This window comes from Rattus norvegicus, chromosome X, assembly GCF_036323735.1.
Source record: "Rattus norvegicus strain BN/NHsdMcwi chromosome X, GRCr8, whole genome shotgun sequence".
Classification (NCBI taxonomy): domain Eukaryota; kingdom Metazoa; phylum Chordata; class Mammalia; order Rodentia; family Muridae; genus Rattus; species Rattus norvegicus.
This window is the reverse complement of record NC_086039.1, coordinates 7,733,639-7,756,604: the sequence shown is the minus strand read 5'-3', so window position 1 is coordinate 7,756,604 and position 22,966 is coordinate 7,733,639.

The following is a 22,966-nucleotide window of genomic DNA, read 5'->3' as shown; positions in this document are numbered from 1 at the left end:
CTAAAAGCTCTAGAACAAAAAGAAGCAAATACACCCAGGAGGAGTAGAAGGCAGGAAATAATCAAACTCAGAGCTGAAATCAACCAAGTAGAAACAAAAAGGACCATAGAAAGAATCAACAGAACCAAAAGTTGGTTCTTTGAGAAAATCAACATGATAGATAAACCCTTAGCCAGACTAACGAGAGGACACAGAGAGTGTGTCCAAATTAACAAAATCAGAAATGAAAAGGGAGACATAACTACAGATTCAGAGGAAATTCAAAAAATCATCAGATCTTACTATAAAAACCTATATTCAACAAAACTTGAAAATCTTCAGGAAATGGACAATTTCCTAGACAGATACCAGGTATCGAAGTTAAATCAGGAACAGATAAACCAGTTAAACAACCCCATAACTCCTAAGGAAATAGAAGCAGTCATTAAAGGTCTCCCAACCAAAAGGGGCCCAGGTACAGACGGGTTTAGTGCAGAATTCTATCAAACCTTCATAGAAGACCTCATACCAATATTATCCAAACTATTCCACAAAATTGAAACAGATGGAGCACTACCGAATTCCTTCTACGAAGCCACAATTACTCTTATACCTAAACCACACAAAGACACAACAAAGAAAGAGAACTTCAGACCAATTTCCCTTATGAATATCGACGCAAAAATACTCAATAAAATTCTGGCAAACCGAATTCAAAAGCACATCAAAACAATCATCCACCATGATCAAGTAGGCTTCATCCCAGGCATGCAGGGATGGTTTAATATACGGAAAACCATCAACGTGATCCATTATATAAACAAACTGAAAGAACAGAACCACATGATCATTTCATTAGATGCTGAGAAAGCATTTGACAAAATTCAACACCCCTTCATGATAAAAGTCCTGGAAAGAATAGGAATTCAAGGCCCATACCTAAACATAGTAAAAGCCATATACAGCAAACCAGTTGCTAACATTAAACTAAATGGAGAGAAACTTGAAGCAATCCCACTAAAATCAGGGACTAGACAAGGCTGCCCACTCTCTCCCTACTTATTCAATATAGTTCTTGAAGTTCTAGCCAGAGCAATCAGACAACAAAATGAGATCAAGGGGATACAGATCGGAAAAGAAGAGGTCAAAATATCACTATTTGCAGATGACATGATAGTATATTTAAGTGATCCCAAAAGTTCCACCAGAGAACTACTAAAGCTGATAAACAACTTCAGCAAAGTGGCTGGGTATAAAATTAACTCAAATAAATCAGTTGCCTTCCTCTATACAAAAGAGAAACAAGCCGAGAAAGAAATTAGGGAAACGACACCCTTCATAATAGACCCAAATAATATAAAGTACCTCGGTGTGACTTTAACCCAGCAAGTAAAAGATCTGTACAATAAGAACTTCAAGACACTGAGGAAAGAAATTGAAGAAGACCTCAGAAGATGGAAAGATCTCCCATGCTCATGGATTGGCAGGATTAATTTAGTAAAAATGGCCATTTTACCAAAAGCAATCTACAGATTCAATGCAATCCCCATCAAAATACCAATCCAATTCTTCAAAGAGTTAGACAGAACAATTTGCAAATTCATCTGGAATAACAAAAAACCCAGGATAGCTAAAGCTATCCTCAACAATAAAAGGACTTCAGGGGGAATCACTATCCCTGAACTCAAGCAGTATTACAGAGCAATAGTGATAAAAACTGCATGGTATTGGTACAGAGACAGACAGATAGACCAATGGAATAGAATTGAAGACCCAGAAATGAACCCACACACCTATGGTCACTTGATTTTTGACAAAGGAGCCAAAACCATCCAATGGAAAAAAGATAGCATTTTCAGCAAATGGTGCTGGTTCAACTGGAGGGCAACATGTAGAAGAATGCAGATCGATCCATGCTTATCACCCTGTACAAAGCTTAAGTCCAAGTTGATCAAGGACCTCCACATCAAACCAGACACACTCAAACTAATAGAAGAAAAACTAGGGAACCATCTGGAACACATGGGCACTGGAAAAAATTTCCTGAACAAAACACCAATGGCTTATGCTCTAAGATCAAGAATCGACAAATGGGATCTCATAAAACTGCAAAGCTTCTGTAAGGCAAAGGACACTGTGGTTAGGACAAAACGGCAACCAACAGATTGGGAAAAGATCTTTACCAATCCTACAACAGATAGAGGCCTTATATCCAAAATATACAAAGAACTCAAGAAGTTAGACCGCAGGGAAACAAATAACCCTATTAAAAAATGGGGTTCAGAGCTAAACAAAAATTCACAGCTGAGGAATGCCGAACGGCTGAGAAACACCTAAAGAAATGTTCAACATCTTTAGTCATAAGGGAAATGCAAATCAAAACAACCCTGAGATTTCACCTCACACCAGTGAGAATGGCTAAGGTCAAAAACTCAGGTGACAGCAGATGCTGGCGAGGATGTGGAGAAAGAGGAACACTCCTCCATTGTTGGTGGGATTGCAGACTGGTAAAACCATTCTGGAAATCAGTCTGGAGGTTCCTCAGATAATTGGACATTGAACTGCCTGAGGATCCAGCTATACCTCTCTTGGGCATATACCCAAAAGATGCCTCAACATATAAAAGAGACACGTGCTCCACTATGTTCATCGCAGCCTTATTTATAATAGCCAGAAGCTGGAAAGAACCCAGATGCCCTTCAACAGAGGAATGGATACAGAAAATGTGGTACATCTACACAATGGAATATTACTCAGCTATCAAAAACAACGAGTTTATGAAATTCGTAGGCAAATGGTTGGAACTGGAAAATATCATCCTGAGTGAGCTAACCCAATCACAGAAAGACATACATGGTATGCACTCATTGATAATTGGCTATTAGCCCAAATGCTTGAATTACCCTAGATCCCTAGAACAAACGAAACTCAAGACGGATGATCAAAATGTGAATGCTTCACTCCTTCTTTAAATGAGGAAAAAGAATACCCTTGGCTGGGAAGGGAGAGGCAAAGATTAAAACAGAGACTGAAGGAACACCCATTCAGAGCCTGCCCCACAGGTGGCCCATACATATACAGCCACCCAATTGGACAAGATGGATGAAGCAAAGAAGTGCAGACCGACAGGAGCCGGATGTAGATCGCTCCCGAGAGACACAGCCAGAATACAGCAAATACAGAGGCGAATGCCAGCAGCAAACCACTGAACTGAGAATAGGTCCCCCGTTGAACGAATCAGAGAAAGAACTGGAAGAGCTTGAAGGGGCTCGAGACCCCAAAAGTACAACAATGTCAAGCAACCAGAGCTTCCAGGGACTAAGCCACTACCTAAATACTATACATGGACTGACCCTGGACTCTGACCCCATAGGTAGCAATGAATATCCTAGTAAGAGCACCAGTGGAAGGGGAAGCCCTGGGTCCTGCTAAGACTGAACCCCCAGTGAACTAGACTATGGGGGGAGGGCGGCAATGGGGGGAGGGTTGGGAGGGGGACACCCATAAGGAAGGGGAGGGGGGAGGGGGATGTTTGCCCGGAAACCGGGAAAGGGAATAACACTCGAAATGTATATAACAAATACTCAAGTTAATAAAAAAAAATAAAAAATAAAAAAAAAATAAAATAAAAGAGTCAGGCCATCTGCCTTGTATCAAATCTTGAGTTGGTCCAATAGTAACTAACTCAACCAGAAGATTGGTTCACCATATTCAGTTTCTAATCTCACAGGATCTAATCTAATAGTGGGTGATCTAAGCAGAAACTTCTTTGTTGATCCAATTAATGAACAAAAAAGTTAGTGGATAGTCCACTAGAAACAATTTTGTTTCATATATATAGAATGTGATGGATTTTTAAATTTTTATACATAAATTAAAATGTGAAATGATTGACTGTTTGACACTATTGTTTTTTTTTTTTTTTTTTTTCAGAGCTGGGGACCGAACCCAGGGCCTTGCGCTTCCTAGGCAAGCGCTCTACCACTGAGCTAAATCCCCAACCCCGACACTATTGTTAATTAAAAATTTTTCATATGTTTCTGTCAGGAGAGAGTAATGTTTGCATTTCAGATTAGCATTTTATTTTAGTAGGATTTTAAGATTTCAATAGACAAATACATAATATAGAAATTTAATTGTTAATTAACATGTTCATCACCTCAACAACCTGTCATTAATTTTAAATGTTTCCATTTTTTCATTGTATAAAAATAGAATAGAAGTTTCTATGTACATAAATTTCCATACAATATTGGTTATAATAGAAAAATTAGAGAGCATTTACTGTTCATCAGTAAAATATCCGAAGCACTTACCAGCAACTCCATGTATTACACCACACAACTATTAAAAGGAAATTAGTATTTTATGCATTAACATTTCATATAATTACTAGTAAAACTTAGATTATTTCAAACATCAAATTCCTTCATTACCCTTTGATTTAATTTCTCAGTACTCCTTTCCTTTCATTACTTGGCTGGCTTTGAATTAAATATTTTGTTGCTCTACTTTTCTCCCTATAAACGTTATAATTTTTAATATTTATGCTAATGATTAAATCATGACTACTTTGAATACTATGATAAAAATACCAATTTTATCACTTTCCCCAAATGCTAATTTAACCTTAGAACATTAAAACTAGTTTTAGTCTTCTTGACTTCTGTATTTTTATTGTCATGTTTTTGTTTGTTTGTTTGTTTGTTTGTTTGTTTGTTTGAGATAAGGTCTCTCTATGTAGGCCTGACTGTCCTGGATAGAGCAGGCTGGCTTTTAACTCACCTTCCTCTCCCTCCTGAATACTAGGATTAAAGGTACCCACTGTTGTGTTTAGCTCATTGCTGTGTATTTGAATTCTATCTATGTTTATGTCTCAAGATATCACTTTCTGGTCCTAGTACTACCATGCTTATGTTTTTAAACTACATATTTTGCTTTCTGTTCCTCTTTAATCCTTTCAGTTTCCATCTGTAATTATTTGCCTTTGAACTTAAGAACTCACTAATTTGTTCCTAGTTTTAACTCAGTTTTTTTCTTTTTTATGGGTGGTAAATCAACTAAACTTCAGAAACTTTTCAGAAGTAATGATAACCATTAAAATTAATTAATTGAAGATGTAATTGATTGAAAGTACAAAACCTTAAATAAAGGTCCACCTATTAATTGATTCTAACTATAGAGAAATTCATGTGATGTAGTGTTTGGGACTTGGCAAGAGTCTTCACGCATTCCTTAAGGAACCTGTATGAAGTTTTGATATGGCAGTTAAAATAAAATGATTTTATTTTACAAAATGAAAGGAAAAAAAGAACTCACCTTTATTTTCTTCCAAATTCAGAACCCCACACACAATGGGTAAGAACTCTACCATAAGCTATATCATTAGTCCTAGAATTTTCTTTCATATTTTAAAGCTGCTAAAGAAAATTTTCATGTTAACTTTTTCTTAAGTATCTGTCTATGGGAGTAATATTCCTTCTGCCTGTAGAATTCTCATCTCACAGGTTTGTCATTTTTGTCTTATTTTGGAGATTGAGTCTTGCTGCTATGGCCCAGGCTGACCTTGACCTTGTAATCTGCCTCTTCAGTATCTCTTGTACTAGAGTTTCAGGGGTGCCATACCATGTTTGGCTTGATGAAAGATTTTTCTTTTGGAGTAGAAGTGAAAGATTTTGAGAGAGCACATTGTACAAGAAAATGGAAAGTGACGTATCAACATAAAGCAAGATGAAAGCATGCTATAGATCACTTGTCTTAAAGTGTTAAAGGAGACCAGTCGGTGAAGTCCATACATCTTGAGCAAAGAGAATACTGAGGCAACAATAATAAATTCTCTGAATTGGAAAAGTCTCAAGTAGGGACTACTGCCACAGGGCAGAAAGCAAATAATCTCTCAGTCCTTGCTAGTTTCCCATTAAAAACATAATGTTGGGTTTCTTCTGCTACCAATCTTGTTATTTCTCAAGCTTTGTTATAAAACATCACACCAGATCATAGTAAAGACTGTTACATCATCAAAAATAAGTTCTGTTGATTTTTAAAATTTATTAAAAGTTGTTCATTTTAGAGGCTACACGATGCATTGTTCACATCCAAGTAGCCTTGTTATATCTTATAGCAATATAATATCTTGTTATAATATCTTATATCAATCTCTTACATCTCTGATATGTGGCTATGATACCAGTTGCTTAGCTTAATGAGTAGACACATAAGATGTCTCCGAGAATAAAGGAACCTACCACCAAATCTATTGTGAGTTCTATCCCCAAGACACACATAGTGGACAGAGAGAACTCAGCAATTCCCATGTTAAGATGCTGACCTGTGCTCACAAAGCTTAAGGCCAGAATGCTTATACACACTTGGGAAAACAGCATTTTCAAACCTTGTCCATGGACAGTGAACAGCTCCTAAACATTAGTGATTCAGAGAAACTCAACCAAAACTTGCTGCTCCCTCCTGTGAGAGAGCAGCCTGTTGCCCCATTTGATCAGTATGAGCTCCCTTTTGCTCCTGAGCTGAAGTCCAAATAAAGTAGCCTAGCTTGCCACTAAATCCCACTTCTACTATTTCATGGAATATGATTCTGTCACCTGGTGTCACTTGCACCAAAGCTTCTGTCTCCCACATGCTCACTTACGTCTTCCTAAACCTTGGAAACCAGAAAGCAAATAGAATTTGAGGAAGAAACTGGTATCCAGGGTCTTAGAAATGAGTTTCTAAAGTAAAAATTTCCCCCTCATCCCAGTAAGCTGGGGCTCCTTGACATGACTGTCTCTGCTTATTTTCTCTCCACTAGCACCCTTAAACTTCTCGTGGTTTACATTTTGGAGAGGTAAAGTAAAAAGTTATCGTGGATGTCATTGTTAGTGTTTTATCATTTACCACTGTGCTATTCAGAATTTTCATTGCTATAAAAATACCTGAGAGGAGTTATTTAAAAGAGTGAAAATTAATTTTAGCCAAGGGTTCCATACATTTCAGTCCAGGCTCCATTGCTATGAGTATGTGCTGAACTGGCACATCAGGGTGGAAGGGCATGGTGGGGCAGAGCTGCTCAACTACTGGCAGCCAAGAAGTAGAGAGAGTTGAGTAACAGGGACAAGATATGATAGTGTCTTACTGTCTCCAACTAGGCTCCACCTCCAAAAGTCTCCATAAGCTCCTAAAAATGCCATTATACTATGAATCCATGGGGAGATAAATTGATTAATGAAGTTACCCTTAGTTCCCCAAAGACCTACCTCTGACCATTGCAGAATTTGGAACTAGACTTGTAGCACAGAATCCTTTGGGGTATCCAAACGCTTCATATATAACCCATAAGAACCATCATTTCACATTAAGTGTTGATAATCTGTCTCGTACATGTTAAGAATGAGATCAAATGTGTGTACTAAGTACATTTTTTTCAAAACATGTTAAAGGCCAGTATTTTACCTTATTTGCAAGCTAAAGGGTTAACATCATGGCATCATGGATGCTGGTAGAAAATACAGTATTTCTAATAATAAGGTTGAGGAGCAGAGAGGTTTATTTTTTCCACAGCTAGACAGGGAAAAGGAAACCCTGGCAGAGTCATTTCTCCACAAACTCTATGCTGACAAAGGAGCCCTGAGCTTGTCTCAGAAGAAGGAACATCTGCAAGCTGTAGAACCACCATCTTAGTTGTGTCCTCACAGGCAGTGAATATAGAAGCCAGACTCCAATGCTGTGAATTTAGCTCAGAAGCTGAGAATTCTTAAATGTTTTGACTCAACAATGTAACATCTGAAAATGGCAAGCCACACTTGCTCTCCTCACTTCCTGGTTCTTTCTTCTTCCCTTGAAACTTTAGGCAGGTCATCCTTCTTAGAAGCTGTGCAGTTCCTAAGCCTGTACTCTCTTATATCTCCAACCCAACCACAGTCCTCCACACTCATTCAGCTCAGCCAGACAACAGCCTTACAATTCAATCCCTAGTTTGAGTACAGTCCAAAGTCAATCCAACTTAGTACTGGTTATAGAAGGACCCAGCAAAGAACACAGGGCTGGCAACTAAATTTTGATTCCATTCCATTGCTACAGGAAGCTGCTTCTCTACCTCAAGCACACTCTGGTTGCCCATTTTCTACTATCCTCACACACCTTCTTTGTGATTGTTACACAGCAAACCTGGGAGCCATTGGCTTAGAGTGGATTGAGCAGCCACTGATTTTTCAGGATCCTAGTTCTATAGGCTAAGCCCATCATCTTAAGCCAAGAACCATGTTCCATCACTTAAAGAAGCAAACAACACTAAGTCAGAGACAAAAGACAGCTCACTATTCACTATAGCAATGGCAAGAGCCTCATTTGTCTCTGTTCCTCAAACCTAATTCCCAAAAGGAGATACAATGAATGCTAACTGAGGCCTCTCTGCACTGTGAATTGCATTACAGGAGGGACCTCCAAATTTACAAGTCTTTTATACTTTGTGGAATACACTCACTACCTGAGCTCTGTCCAAAAAGAAACATTAAACTGGATGGCAAGTCATTGTACTGTCACTTCTGCATAGAAACACGATCTCTACCTTCCAGGGCTCTTTGTATATAAATATTCCTGAAAAGGCCCTCTGGAACAAATCCTCTTTGTTTTAGCAAAAAATATCTCAGCTTACATGGCATACAGCTATGCCAAGTCACCACAGAGAACTGTGTCCCAATAATGTTTTCCCATGTCAGCAACAGTAGTCATTGTTTCCACTGTTTTCTTTCCCAAATGAAAAAAATGAGGCCCCAGAGCTTGTGTGTCTAGAATTCCAAATTTCAGGCGGTAAGGTGTAGGTGAGCTGAAAGCCTGGACTGTACCCCTGGTGCCCAGAGACATGACTATAAAACAGTCACTGTGTCCAACAATAGATACTCTACATCATACAGACTTATATCTGGGGAGATGGAACCAAAGGGTGGTCTCTGTACTCCAAGTGGAATATGAAGAGTACAGATGGATTCCAGAACAATCTTAAATGCAAACTATCAAGAAAACTAGGCTTTTACAAGTGTGTGTTCCACCTCCACCATCTACCTTTGTCTTGTGCTTGGGGATTAAACAGAAATTCTCAGCTATCACTCCAATCAATGCCAGGCCTGCCTACCTGCTGCTCTGCTCCCAACCATTATGGTCCTGTGACTCAACCTCTAATATTGTAAGGGCCCATTAAATGCTTTCTTTTGTATACTGTGCTTTTGTCATGGTGTTTTGTCAGCAATAGAAAAGTTAGCTAAGACATTCAGTAACTTTGGACTGTGAACCAGAATTTAACCTGTTTCATGTATAGTTGATTTTTTTCAGACCATTTTGTCAAAGTAAAAGAATAGAAACTAAGACACATGGAAACTAAGAAACTAAGACAAATTACTTAAAAAATACATTTGTATTGAATATGTACTGTTTACTTTTCCTGTCATTATTCCCTAAATAATACAGTATACTATCTATTTGCATAGAAATTACATTTTGTTCATTATTAAAGTAATTTGGCATTGATTAAAAGCATAGGGGAGGAAGTAGTATATAGTTTCACTGCAAAGATGGTACTACTTTTCTAAGGAAGGCAGTTCCCTATAGGTGTTTGTTTAGTTGGTTTTTATTTGGTTGTGTTAGAGATAGAACCCAAAGCCTTATCCATGTTAGACAAGCAGTATACCACTGAGCTACACCACTAGTCTTTAAGCACTTATTTCCATTTCTCACTTGTTTCAGGGTAATCAATAAAAAAAATTATCAGCTCAGGACCCCAATACCAAGTTCTTAGCACAAAGGAGATTTATTTGCCCAAGAGAGACAAAGGGCAGGGAATAAGAGAGAAAGACAGGAGGTAGAGAATGAGGGAAAGAGGGAAGGGAATAAGGAAGAGAAAGGAGTATTTATTTGTCCTGGGGGACAAAGGCCTGCCGGTCTCTGGATAGAGAGGAGACAGACGTGGCATGCGGGAATATGACAGCTTATAAAGGTACAAGGTGAAACCTCATGTTAGGGTGAGTTGGTTAATTTTAATTGAGCATGTTAATTAGGTGAGTCAAAGGGTGCTTTTAATTGCTCTGAGACCAGACCAGCTGCCTGGAAGAAGCAAAGATAGCTGAGGTACCTGGAACAGTGTTAGTCCAACTACATCACTTGGAAGGGACACTCTCCAGCTGGACCTTGGTAGTCAGCCTCAGGAGGAGGAAGTGGCCAAATAGGGATATAGACCTTGAGGGCTAGCTTTAGGGATGTAATCTAAAGGTGTTCAGCAAAGCAGAGGGAATGGGGGAAAAGGTCAAGGCCTAAGAGAGCCATATTTGCTGTTATCTCGCTTTCTAGAGCCCCATAACTATACATGATCCAATTGGAGGTAGGGAAAATCTTCTAATAGTTGGAGTAGTAAAGTGAGCACATCTGGTCCAGGTTAAAATAGTGATGGTACAAGCATGATGGTGCACCAAGAATGTTAGCATTTTCAGGAGGATTGTGTGTTCAAAGACGGTGTGGACTATGAAAATCTATGGCAAAAATAATACTGACTGAGCCAGAAATGAAAAAATCTGTTGGCAGCTACAAGTGAGAACGATGAAGCTCAGCTTTGGAACTGAACTCCCATTCTGAGGTAAATACAGTATGCTGGATAGTTGGGCTTTTTTGGTGGTTGTTGTTGTTGGTTGGTGTGATTTTGTTTTTGTTTTTGTTTTGTTTTGTTTTGATTTTGTCAAATTTATACATGTCAGGGTTACGGGGAAGAGGGGGCCTAAACTGAAAAAAATACCTCAATCAGATGTCTATAGTCAAGTTTGTGGGGCTTTTTCTTTATTAATGATTGATGCAGGAAAGCCCAGCCCACTGTGGATAGTACCACCCCTGGGCAGTTGGTCCTAGGCTGTATCAGAAAGCAAACTGAGCAAGCCATAGAGAGCAAGCCAATAAAGAACATTCCTCCATGACCCCTTATTATGTGATAAGACTTTTCCTGGGAAGTTGCAACATGCATCAACAGATAGGGAGCCCAGGACTGAATAAAGTACAGATACTACCAAAGTCGAAGTTGGTGAGGCAATGAGTTTTATCGGAGTTACTTACAGTAGAAATATAGGTGAGGGGTTACTTACAGGAACAGAAATGACTCAGAGACAGCTGCATCAACAAAGTCTACCCCATCACAGGTGAGAAGTCACAAAAACTAGGAATGTGGAGTATCACTGCATGGCCTGTAGGCTGTTCAACAGGCTGGAGAGTGTCCCTTCCAAAGGATGTACTTGGCCTAACCCTCCTCCAGGCACCTAGGCTATCTCTGCTTCTTCCAGGCAGCTGGTCTGGTCTTGGAGTCTTTTTTGCAGCTTGAGTTGACTGTCAGCAATTTTTACTGTTTATTTAACCTTGGTGAAAGAGGGACCTAATGAATCTGGTCGGTTTCAGGGAGGTTATTTTGGTATCTTTGTTCTTAAAGTTATTCTTCCCAAGCTGCTTTTGGTCATGGTGTTTTATCACCTCAGTGGAAAGCAAACTAGTACACACAGCCTTCAACTCTTGCCAGTGCTATAGAGGTACATTCCAAACACTATACAAATAATTGAGCTTTGGTAAATTTAATAGTAATCTAATCAGTGGGTCTTAATCATGGATTGCAACTCCTTTGGAAAACCTCTATCTCCAAAAATATTTACATTACTATTCATTCTGTCTTTTTTTTTTGCTTGCTTGCTTGCTTGCTTGCTTTTTTCTTGAATATTTTATGTATTTACATTTCAAATGTTATCCCCTTTTCCCCATTTCCCATACCTCTCATCCTGCTTCTATGAGGATGCTCACACTACTACCCACCCAATCCCACCTCAATACCCTGGCATTGCCCTACATTGGAGAAACAAGCCTTCACAGGACCAAGGGCGTTTCCTTCTATTGATATTAGACAATGCCATCCTCTGCTACATATTTGATTGGAATCATGGGTCCCTCCATGTATACTCATTGGTTGGTGGTTTAGTCCCTGGGAGCTCTGGTGAGGTCTGGTTGGTTGATATTGTTGTTCTTCCTATGGGGTTGCAAACCCCTTTAGCTCCTTCACTCTTTTTTGTAACTCCTTCATTGGGGACCCTGTGCTCAGTCCAATAGTTAGCTGCAACTATCTTAATCTGTATCAGTAGGTCTCTGACAGAGACTCCCAGAAGACATCCACATCTGGCTTTTGTCAGAGAGCACTTGTTCACATCAGCAAGAGTGTCTGGGTTTGGTGGCTGCTTATGGGATGGATCCCCAGGTGGGGCAGTTTCTGGATGTCCTTTTCTTCAGTCCCTGCTCCACTCTTTGTCCCTGTATTTCCTCCCTTGAAATTCACCCCTTCATTCCTTCTGAAGGAATGAAGCATCCACATTTTGGTCTTCCTTCTTGAGCTTCATATGATCTGTGAGATTTTTCTTAGATACTCTTTTTTGATTGGATATATTCCTTTATTTACATTTCAAATGTTATTCCCTTTCCCAGTTTCCTGTCCATAAGCCCCCTATCCCCTCCCCATCCCCCCATAAGGGTGTTCCGACCTCATTGACCACCCCTTACCACCCCCACCCCAATATTCCCCTGTACTGGGGGTCCAACCTTGGCAAGACCAAGGGCTTCCCCTTCCACTGGTGCCCAACAAGGCTATTCTCTGCAGTTGGAGCCCTGGGTCAGTCCATGTATACTTTTTCGGTAGTGGTTTAGTCCCTGGAAGCTCTAGTTGGTTGGCATTGTTATTCTTATGGGGTTGGAAACCCCTTCAGCTCTTTCAATCCTTTCTCTAACTCCTCCAATGGGGACCGTGTTCTCAGTTCAGTGGTTTGCTGCTAGCATTCGCCTCTGTATTTGACATGCTCTGTATGTGTCTCTCAGGAGAGATCTATATCGGGTTCTTGTCAGCATGCACTTCTTAGCTTCATCCATCTTATCTATTTTTGGTGGCTGTATATGTATGGGCCACATGTGGGGCAGGCTCTGAATGGCCATTCCTTCAGTCTCTGTTCTAAACTTTGCCTCCATATCCTTTTTGCCTAATATCCACTTATCAGTCAGTGCATACCATGAGTGTTTTACTGTGATTGGGTTACCTCACTCAAGTTGATATTTTCTAGTTCAATCCATTTGCCTATGAATTTCATGAAGTCATTATTTTTAATAGCTGAGTAATATTCCATAGGGTAAATGTACCATCTTTTCTGTATCCATTCCTCTGTTGAGGACATCTGGGTTCTTTCCAGCTTCTGGCTATTATAAATATGGTTACTATGAACATAGTGGGGCATGTGTCCTTCTTATATGTTAGAGTATCTTTTGGGTATGTGCCCAGTAGTTGTATAGCTGGGTCCACAGGTAGTGCAATGTCCAATTTTCTGAAAAACCTCCAGACTGATTTCCAGAGTGGTTGTACCAGTCTGCAATCCCACCAACAATGGAGGAGTGTTCCTCTTTCTCCACATCCTTGTCAGTTCTGCTGTCACCTGAGTTTTTGATCTTAGTCATTCTGACTGGTGTAAGACATGTCAGGATTGTTTTGATTTGCATTTCCCTGATGACTAGGGATGTAGAACATTTCTTTGGGTGCTTGGTAGAGTAGATTTTAAATGCTATTACCACAAGTAACAATGTAAGGTAAACCACATGTTATTTACTTTAATTTAATAGTGACTGTTGTTTCCTGTTATTTTTGTTACTTGACCTTTTTTCCTTACTGCTTTTAATATTCTTCTTTGTTTTGTATATATGGTGTTTTGACTATTATATGACAGGAGGAATTTCTTTTCTGTTCCAATCTGTTTGGAGTTCTGTAGACATCTTGCATGTTCATGGCATCTCTTTCTTTAGGCTAGGGAAGTTTTCTTCTATGGTTTTGTTGAAGATATTTACTGGCCCTTTAAGTTGGGAATCTTCATTTTCTTACACACCTATTATCCTTAGGTTTTGTCTTCTCATTGGGTCCTGGATTTCCTGGATATTTTGGGCTAGGAACTTTTTGCTTTTTGCATTTTCTTTTTTTTTTTTTAGTTCATCTTTACGTTTTAAAATTGCATTGTTATTTACATTTGAAATGATGTCTCATTTTCAGATTTTCTCTCCAGACACCTGCTATCCCTCCCTGCTTCTATGAGGGTGCTCCCTCACCCACCCATCCACTCCCTCCTTTCTTGACATTCCCCTCCACTGGGACATTGAGCCTTGACAGGACCAAGTGTCTCTCCTCCCATTGATGCCAAACAAGGCCGTCCAGGCTACATATGCGGATGAAGCCATAGGTTCATCCCTGTGTTCTCTTGAGATAGTGATTTAGTCCCTGGGAACTCTGGGGGGTCTGGTTGATTGATATTTGTTCTTCTTATAGGGTTGCAAACCCCTTTAGCTACTTGATTTTCTTTTACCATTGTCTCAATGTTTTTTTTGTAACACACACAAATCTTAATTTTTTATTTCCATAAGACAAATATAGGTAACAATGTCCACACCTACATGAATGCCTTAATAGAAACACTTAAGGTCTGCACAAAACGTTAAAAAGTAACAGAGAAATCCAAAGCCCAGAAACCACCAATAAACACTGTTCCCTTGTCAGGACTCCAGGTCCTGCAGCCTGAGGTAATGGCCAGGGTGACAGGAAGCATCCCCAATTTCAGTTTCGATTTCCATCCCTTTTCCATCCAGCACTGCATAAATAAGTCTGGACGATTTTAACATCTCCCATCTGCAGCTGCCCAATTCACAGAAATGTGGCTCCACATCACCTCAGAATCCCACACAACAGCCTTTCTATCTTGAAGACTTGTTAGGATATGGTTCATTTTACTTTATTTATTTTCTTTTGAGACCGAGTCCTTTTAAACCTTAATTCAGGAAGCAAATACATGAGCATCACTGTGAGGCCAGTCTGGTCTACAGAGCAAATTCCACACCAGGTAATACCACACAGTGAAACACTGTCTCCGAAGAGGGGGCAATTTTTCTAGGTCTAATTTCATACTATAAACAGTTTTTACACTTTCCATTCAACTCACGACTTTATTTCACTTCAGTAAATACATTGACTAGATAGAAATAACTTCCATGTTTTTAGAAATAATTGCTATACAACATCTCCTTGCACATTTTGGAAAAATGCAATCACCTTGTATCATTATTAAAAAAATGTGAAGTTACTTAGAATTGAAGTTTCAGCATTGGGAGGTGTAAGCAAGAGAATCTAGTTAAGGCTAGCCTTGGCTACATGAGAAAGAAGCAGATTTTGATTCTTCTGAAAGGGAGCAGCACTGCTTTTATCAACTTTCTGAGTCTCTAAATTTCTATTTCCCAAATTCTGTTGTCAAGCTTGTATTCCATCCGCCCCTCCCTGTGTGCATGAGTTTTGGTAAACAGAAACTTGGTTTCTCCCCCACAGCTTCCTCTTTCCCTGCCACTATCTCTCTCCCTTCCTCCTAGCTTTCCTCCCTCTCTTTGTAATATACACAGGCTATACTGTCTTCTTAACAGTAGTCATTTTCAGTTTTATACTGTCGTGTACATCGTGAACATATTTTAAATTTAAAATCATGCACACATAAACAATACGGATCATGGCAATTAGAAAGTGATCTTCCAGGTTAAATGATCACCTTCCTCCACTCCCATTCCCATGTGGTGTTTACTTTTATAAAATGAGCCTTGCTTTTTTGCTTAGTACTGGGACAGTACTGCACTGTGATGCCTTGCCTGCCTTGGAGCTTGTGGTGGTCCAATGCATGAAATATGGTGACGCTGTCCAACTGTACTATGAACACTAACACAGTCACATTGAACAGCTCATTACTGAAGAGAACAACACTTATCTGGATGAAAATATAACACAGACACATAACCTAGAGACTCGAGGCTTATCAGGGCTTCCTGCTTCCATTTCTGACATGGCTTCTAGGCTGGTGAGGTCTTTCTGAAACAGCCTTCTCACTGCTCTGCAGCCTCTCCCCTCTGGCCACCTGTAGGTGTCTTCACTTTCTTGGAAGGATTCTTTCCTTGACCGGCTTAGGACGGGAATCCTAGGTCCAGGCTTGAACTCTCTCCAGCTATCTGCATTTCCAGCCAGTTCATCAGACAGCCATTCTTATTCTGATCTTTGTAGTTATCGTTCATCCAAGCAGGATGACTGTACATCGGGTTTTTAAATGCATATGGGTTGCTGGAGACTGCATACAGTCCTTTCCTGGGAGTCTTCCCATAGTTCCCAGAGGGCATCTTTTTTTTTTTTTTTGGAAGGCCCTTTTCCATTTTACTGCTATGGCCGTTAGCATAATCATCCATCATTAAATAATCTTGTTGGGGGTGACCCCTTCTGAAATCATCATCATCAATAATTCCACGGTCTTTAGTGCGCTTCACAAAATAAGGCAAGGCTTTGCTGTATCTCCCATGGTCTATGACTTCAACTTTCTTACTTTGTACCTGGGGGGGGGGGGGATGGGCCCAGCCTGGGAGGCCAGTCCCAGCACCGCCCGGGAACACTCACCAGTGCCGCTGTGGTCCCCCGCCCTCTCAATGTTTTCTATGGTACTTTCTGCCCCTGAGATTCTCTCTTCTATCTCTTGTATTCTGTTGGTGATGCTTGTGTCTATGACTTCTGAGTTCTTTCTAGGTTTTCTATCTCCAGGGTTGTCTCCCTTTGTAATTTCTTTACTGTTTCTATTTTTATTTTTAGATCCTGGATGGGTTTGTTCAATTCCTTCACCTATTTGGTTGTGTTTTCCTGTAATTCTTTAAGGGCTTCTACTTGTTTACCTGTGTTGTTCTGTATTTCTTTAGGGGAGTTATTTATGTCCTTCTTAAAGTCCTCTATCATCATCACGAAACGTGATTTTAAATACAAATCTTGCTTTTCTGGTTTGTTTGGATATCCAATACTTGCTGTGGTGGAAGAACTAGATTCTGATGATGCCAAGGAGTCTCGGTTTCTGTTGCTTAGGTTCCTGTGCTTGCCTCTCTCCATCTTGTTATCTCTGCTGTTAGTTGGGCTTGCTGTCTCCGCCTGGAGCTTGTGCCTCCTGTGTACCTGTGAGCCTGTGATCTTAGGACTGAGAATGTTCTTGGGAGGCCAGCTCTCTCCTGGCAGGTTTTGGGTCTGAGGGGCTGTGGAACAGCCTTAGCTCTGGGCACAAATGGGGACCGGAAGTGTCCTCTCTCAGACTGCCCTGCAGCTCCTGCGTCCTGTGCACTCCCAGTTCTTTGGGTAGTCAGTGGAGAGAAAGTGGGGTCCTACCCGTGGGCTTAAGAGGGAAAATGCTCCTAGTAGACTGGCTCTCTGCAAGCCAGTACTGGATCTGAAGGACTGTTTAACAGCCTTACCTCTGGTCACAGATGGAGACTGCTATCTTACTATTCATAATAGTAGCAAAATTACAGTTACGAAGTAGCATATTTTGGGGTCACCACAACATGAGGAATTAACTATATCATAGAATCTCAGCATTAGGAATATGTAGTGTTTTGAAAGAAAATAGCCCCCATGGACTCAGAGAATGGCACTATTAGGAGGTGTGGCTTTGTTAGAGGAAGTGTGTTTCAGTCTCTTCCTGCTTGCCTGTGAATCAAGATGTAGAACTCTCAGCTCCTCGGGCACCATTCCTGCCTGCATGATGATAATGTACTAAACCTCTGAAACTGTATGCCAGTCCCAATTAAATGTTGTCCTTTATAGGAATTGCCTTGGTCATGGTGTCTCATCACAGCAATAGTAACCCCAATTAAGACAGAAGTTTGAGAACCAGTGCTCTAGAAGGATCAGACAGCAAATGTTCCAAACTTCACAGTTTTTATGCAGGTTGTGGCAACCTTCAGCTCTGCTGCTACCTTGAAGCAGCCATGGGCAATATGTTAAACAAATGATCAGTGTGGTCATGGCTCTAAGAAAATTTATTGCAAAAATAGATGTTAGGATGAATTTGGTCCACGAATTATAGTTTACTAGCTTTTCATCTAAACATGGTGTAAGATAGCCCGTTGTATAAAGTAAACTTGTAAGGAGTCCTACACTACATTTACCAAGTCCTCTCATGTCAGACATGGTGACATATGTCTGTGACCCTAGCACTCAGAAAACAAAGGTAGGAGTATACTAACTTTGAGAGTGCCAGACAAGTGTCTCAGCTGCCTCATGAGAACCATCTCAACAAACAAACAAGCAAACAACAAGAAAACCCTCAAAAAAAACTAGAAAAGTCCTTTAATGCTGGCCATAGTTGTATACAACTGCAATCCCAACATTCCAAGCCTGAAGCAGAAAGACTGTGAGTTCAGGTCAGTCTAGGATATACAATGTGACCATGTCTGAATCACATATACCCTTGAAAAATAAGAAGAATCTTTCATAATACACATCCCACATTCTACTGCTGCATATTTCCTGGTGCCTCTCATCATTTTTGTAAGTAGGGTATTGAATTTGTCACACACTAGGCAAACATTCTCAGCATGCCATTGTAACTGGAAGGCTTCCTGATCAGTGATTTTGTTTAGTCTCCTAACATGCAATAAACCTGTGTCTAAATTACCTCAGAATGATGAGAATTTGATGATCCACTAAGAGCTACAAGAAAGATTGATCCAAAATTGCCTTAATGGTCCATGCTGCCCTCAAAACAAAATTGTGTTTCTTTATATCTAACCTCAATCTGTTGCTGCTATTCAGACCAATTTCTTCTTGGCCTGTCTTTTTCACAAAGAGTAAACATTCAGTCTGTCACTTCCTTCAATGTCACCCTCGTCAGAAGGACAATTCACTTATAAGGCTGGCCTGGGATAATCAAGCCTTCTATGAATATAGGTAGCATGTCCCCTTGCGCAGCTCCTTAGAGTCATAGCATTTTCCCCAGCAACAATAATGTCTCACAATATCATCTCTAATCCATGTTGCCTCTCTTAGCCAGCCTTATCCCTATTCCTTCCACTGCGTATAACACTCTACATAAATACAATAGTAAAAAAACACAGAGCTATGCATATACCTCAGTATATAGAGCACTTGCCTAGCATGCACAAAGACCTGTGTTTGGTCCCCAACACTCAGGTTAACCTACCATGATGGCACAAGCCTGTGGAAGCAAAGGGACCAGAAGTTACAGGTTATCCTCAGACTCAGAGAAAATTGAACACCAGCCTGGGCTACACAACATCCTGTCTCAAAAAAAAAGGAGTGGGGAGATTAAATAGCATAACAGTGGGTAAAATGAAAATTTAAAATTATTTATCATAACTGACCTTTTCTGTAAACTCGTGTGGGGAGGAAAGTCCATAAGGAAGTGTAGAGGTGATTTGTGGGTAGCATCTCACAGGTGTGTCACAGATGCCAGAGGTGGGCTTACTGTGAAGCTTTTCTGTGATGCCTTCATTAATTAGGTCCTGGAAGGGGTTCTAGCTATGTGTTTATGTAGGCAAATATTTCTAGAAAGTCCATATCCACAAAAGGTGCTACTCACCTCAGACCTCTGTCACTCTTCCTTCTGTGACTCTATTTGGTTTTTAGATTTGGATCTCACTCTGTAGGTCAGGATGGCCACAAGCTCACAGAGATCTACTCTGTCTGCTGAGTACTGGATGAAGGTGTATGCCATCAAGCCCAGCAAACACCATCTCTTTTCACTGTCACATTTGTATTGCAGGGATGGAGGTGGAACCTGACACCTGAACAGGGAGAACTCTACCACCAAGCTCACCCACCCCCCACCCAGCTCTTTTCCATTTTCTAGAACTATTTGTTATATTTTTCCTCCTGTAGGCTGAGGATAGAGAGGTACTAGACATTTCTAAACACATTCTTTGAAAATTTTATATCTCAGTACTCATATTCAAATCTATTTTTCCAATGAGAACTTTTGCCTACACACACACACACACACACACACACACACACACGCACACACGCACACATGCACACACACACACAAGATCTATGTCCACACCTGGTTACTATTTTCAAAAGGAAAATTACCAAATGTGACTATATTAGTGGCTGGAAATGAATCAATTGAACTGCATCCATATTGGAGGGTAGGACATATTTGCTTGGTAGTGTTTGAGATGAAGCATTTCCTGCCAGGCTGAACAAGCTGTCCAGTTCATTTGCCATCCTCCTTGTTCTACCCTCCCACTCTCATAACAATGTTATGTCCCTTATCTAGATAATTCCCTCATCTAGAAGACAGTGGTTGACTGAGAGCCAGGAGGCTTTCAATCTCAATAGCCTAGAATAATTTCTAGTGTTGCTTCCTCTACTTCCTTAAGTATAGTACTTTCAGAAAAAGAGTCATACCTTTTGTCTGAGGAGCCTCTTAAATTCTAGGCAAGAAAATATACTTTTGTTTTGAACTTCAGATACCTTAGCCTGGCATCAAACTCACTATGTATCTAAGGATGACTTTGAATGTTTGATCCTCCTGCTTCCACCTCTGGTTGAACCACCACGACTGTTTATGCAGTGCTGAGGATTAAGCTCAGGGCTTCACGAATAGTGGCAATCAGTCTACCAACTGAGCTTCACCTCCAGCTCTAGAAAAATAAATTCTTAACTGTATTATTAGCACAGTAAAATCCTCTCTGCGCTAGTTCTGAAAACTTTACAACACTCCAATTTTCTAACCCTTAGACACACAGCACTTCCTATGATCCCAGCTGCCATGCACCAAACTCTAAATAACCACTTGCAGTTCTCGCAACTATGTTTCTAAGTAAGGATTGTTATTTCTCTTACGCAGAAGAAACTAAGTGTTGCAGAGGTCAAAGGACTCTCCCATACTGACAAAGCCATTAAACAGCAGAGTGAAAATCAGAATGATACTTTGAAAGTCACTCTACTCTGAAAACAGCCAGCAATTTCCAGATTACTTTGAATCCAGACTAACTGGCAGGATTTCAGCCCTATGATTTAGACTTAAAACATCTGGCTTTATGTAGATCGTTCCTGAGAGACACAACCAGAATACAGCAAATACAGAGGCGAATGCCAGCAGCAAACCACTGAACTGAGAATAGGACCCTCGTTGAAGGAATCAGAGAAAGAACTGGAAGAGCTTGAAGGGGCTCGAGATCCCATATGAACAACAATGCCAAGCAACCAGAGCTTCCAGGGACCAAGCCACTACCTAAAGACTATACATGGACTGACCCTGGACTCTGACCTCATAGGTAGCAATGAATATCCTAGTAAGAGCACCAGTGGAAGGGGAAGCCCTGGGTCCTGCTAAGACTGAACCCCCAGTGAACTAGATTGTTGGGGGGAGGGCGGCAAGGGGGGAGGATGGGGAGGGGAACACCCATAAAGAAGGGGAGGGGGAAGGGGGATGTTTGCCCGGAAACCGGGAAAGGGAATAACACTCGAAATGTATATAAGAAATACTCAAGTTAAAAAAATCTGGCTTTGTTTATGATAGGTGGGAGATACCCAGAAATTCACCTGTGACTGAACTGGCAAAGGGACAAAGGAATGGCTTGGCTGTTGTTACTTAGAAAAACATACTTACCAAAAAAAAATTGTAGCTGCTCAAAGCTTCAAAGTAGGTCTCCTTTAACAAGTTTTGGCTGCTCTAAGTATTATGGAGCTTCTGGGAAGTTGATAACATTCTCATCCTGTTTGGGCAAGTGCTTTCACAGGTGCACACAAAGATCAAAGTTCACTGAATTATGTGCATGAGACATGTGCCCTTTTCTATAAGTATACTGTGCTTCAGGGTTTTTAAGGTATGATAAAGCACATAGAGAAAGTTCCTGTGCATATGAAAAAAGAGCTTGAATTTTCTGAGCTTTTGTTTGGCTGGACAAGCATCACGTAGGTCTGGATACATAGAAAGCTGGTGACTTTTGTTGTTAGGATACACTTTGAGAAGATCAAGCTTTCTACCCTGAATATCCTCTTATGTCTGGTAAAGTTTTACCAAAGGATTGCTTTAAGTATTTATAACTCTAGTGAATAATGTCAAGGGAGAAGAAACACAAAAGCAGACTGGCTTCAGCCAGCAAAGGCACTTGCTGCCAAGCCTGGAGACCATGAATTAGATTCCTATAACCTTGATGGTGAAAGAAAAGCAACTCCCACAAGTTGTCTTCTGACCTCCCCGTGTGAACTGTGGCGTGCATAGGTAAGCAAGTAGGTAAATAATCAATATAAAGCTGTTTTAAAATTCACAAAACCACAAGGTCTCCTGAACGTAGTCACCAAACTTGGTGTGGGTTCACATCTGTAATATTCTGAGAAGTGTATGTTGTGGGGGGAAGACTCTCAGATACAGTATCTTGGGAAACTTTGAAGACTTGCACTTTTTATCTCCATACTAGTCATTGTGGTATGCTGCTATTGATGGGGAACAAGGGCCTGGTTAATGGGTACTGAATATGAAACACCTAGAATCTGGATGCAAGTGTACATTGACAATTAGCATGAGGGAGCAGTTGTGGATTGGCTTTTATATTGTTGTTTTTGTCTTTCAACCCTTGGCTTTCCTTGCTTTTCCTCCCAGGCCTGTGCATATCACAGACATACAAAGCCTTCAGAGGAAGGCTTTGCTTGGATGAGCTAGACTGAGAATGACTGCAGTGAAGAAAACAAAAGTAAAAGCTAGACAAAGAAATAAACATACGAACTTCTTTCAGATTCCTGTTCCTCTTTAACCTGCCCATCCCTCGCTTGATCACCCCTAAGATGAATTGTTTACTGTTTTTTGTTTGTTTGATGGTCCTGGGGAATCAAACCTAGGGCCTCTCACATGCTAGCTAAGTGTTCTATAAATGAACTGCACACACACACACACACACACACACACACACACACACACACACACCAATGAATTCATTCACTCTTGGGTGGTGGTGGTGAGGGATTGTGTGAAGGTTTCATAAACAAATATTTCATATCTAAATGAATAAAAAGGAAGAATGGAAAAAATTAAATGATAAGCACACAGTACTTTAGTAAAATAATTTCACAAACAGAACAAGAAAGTTAAAAGAA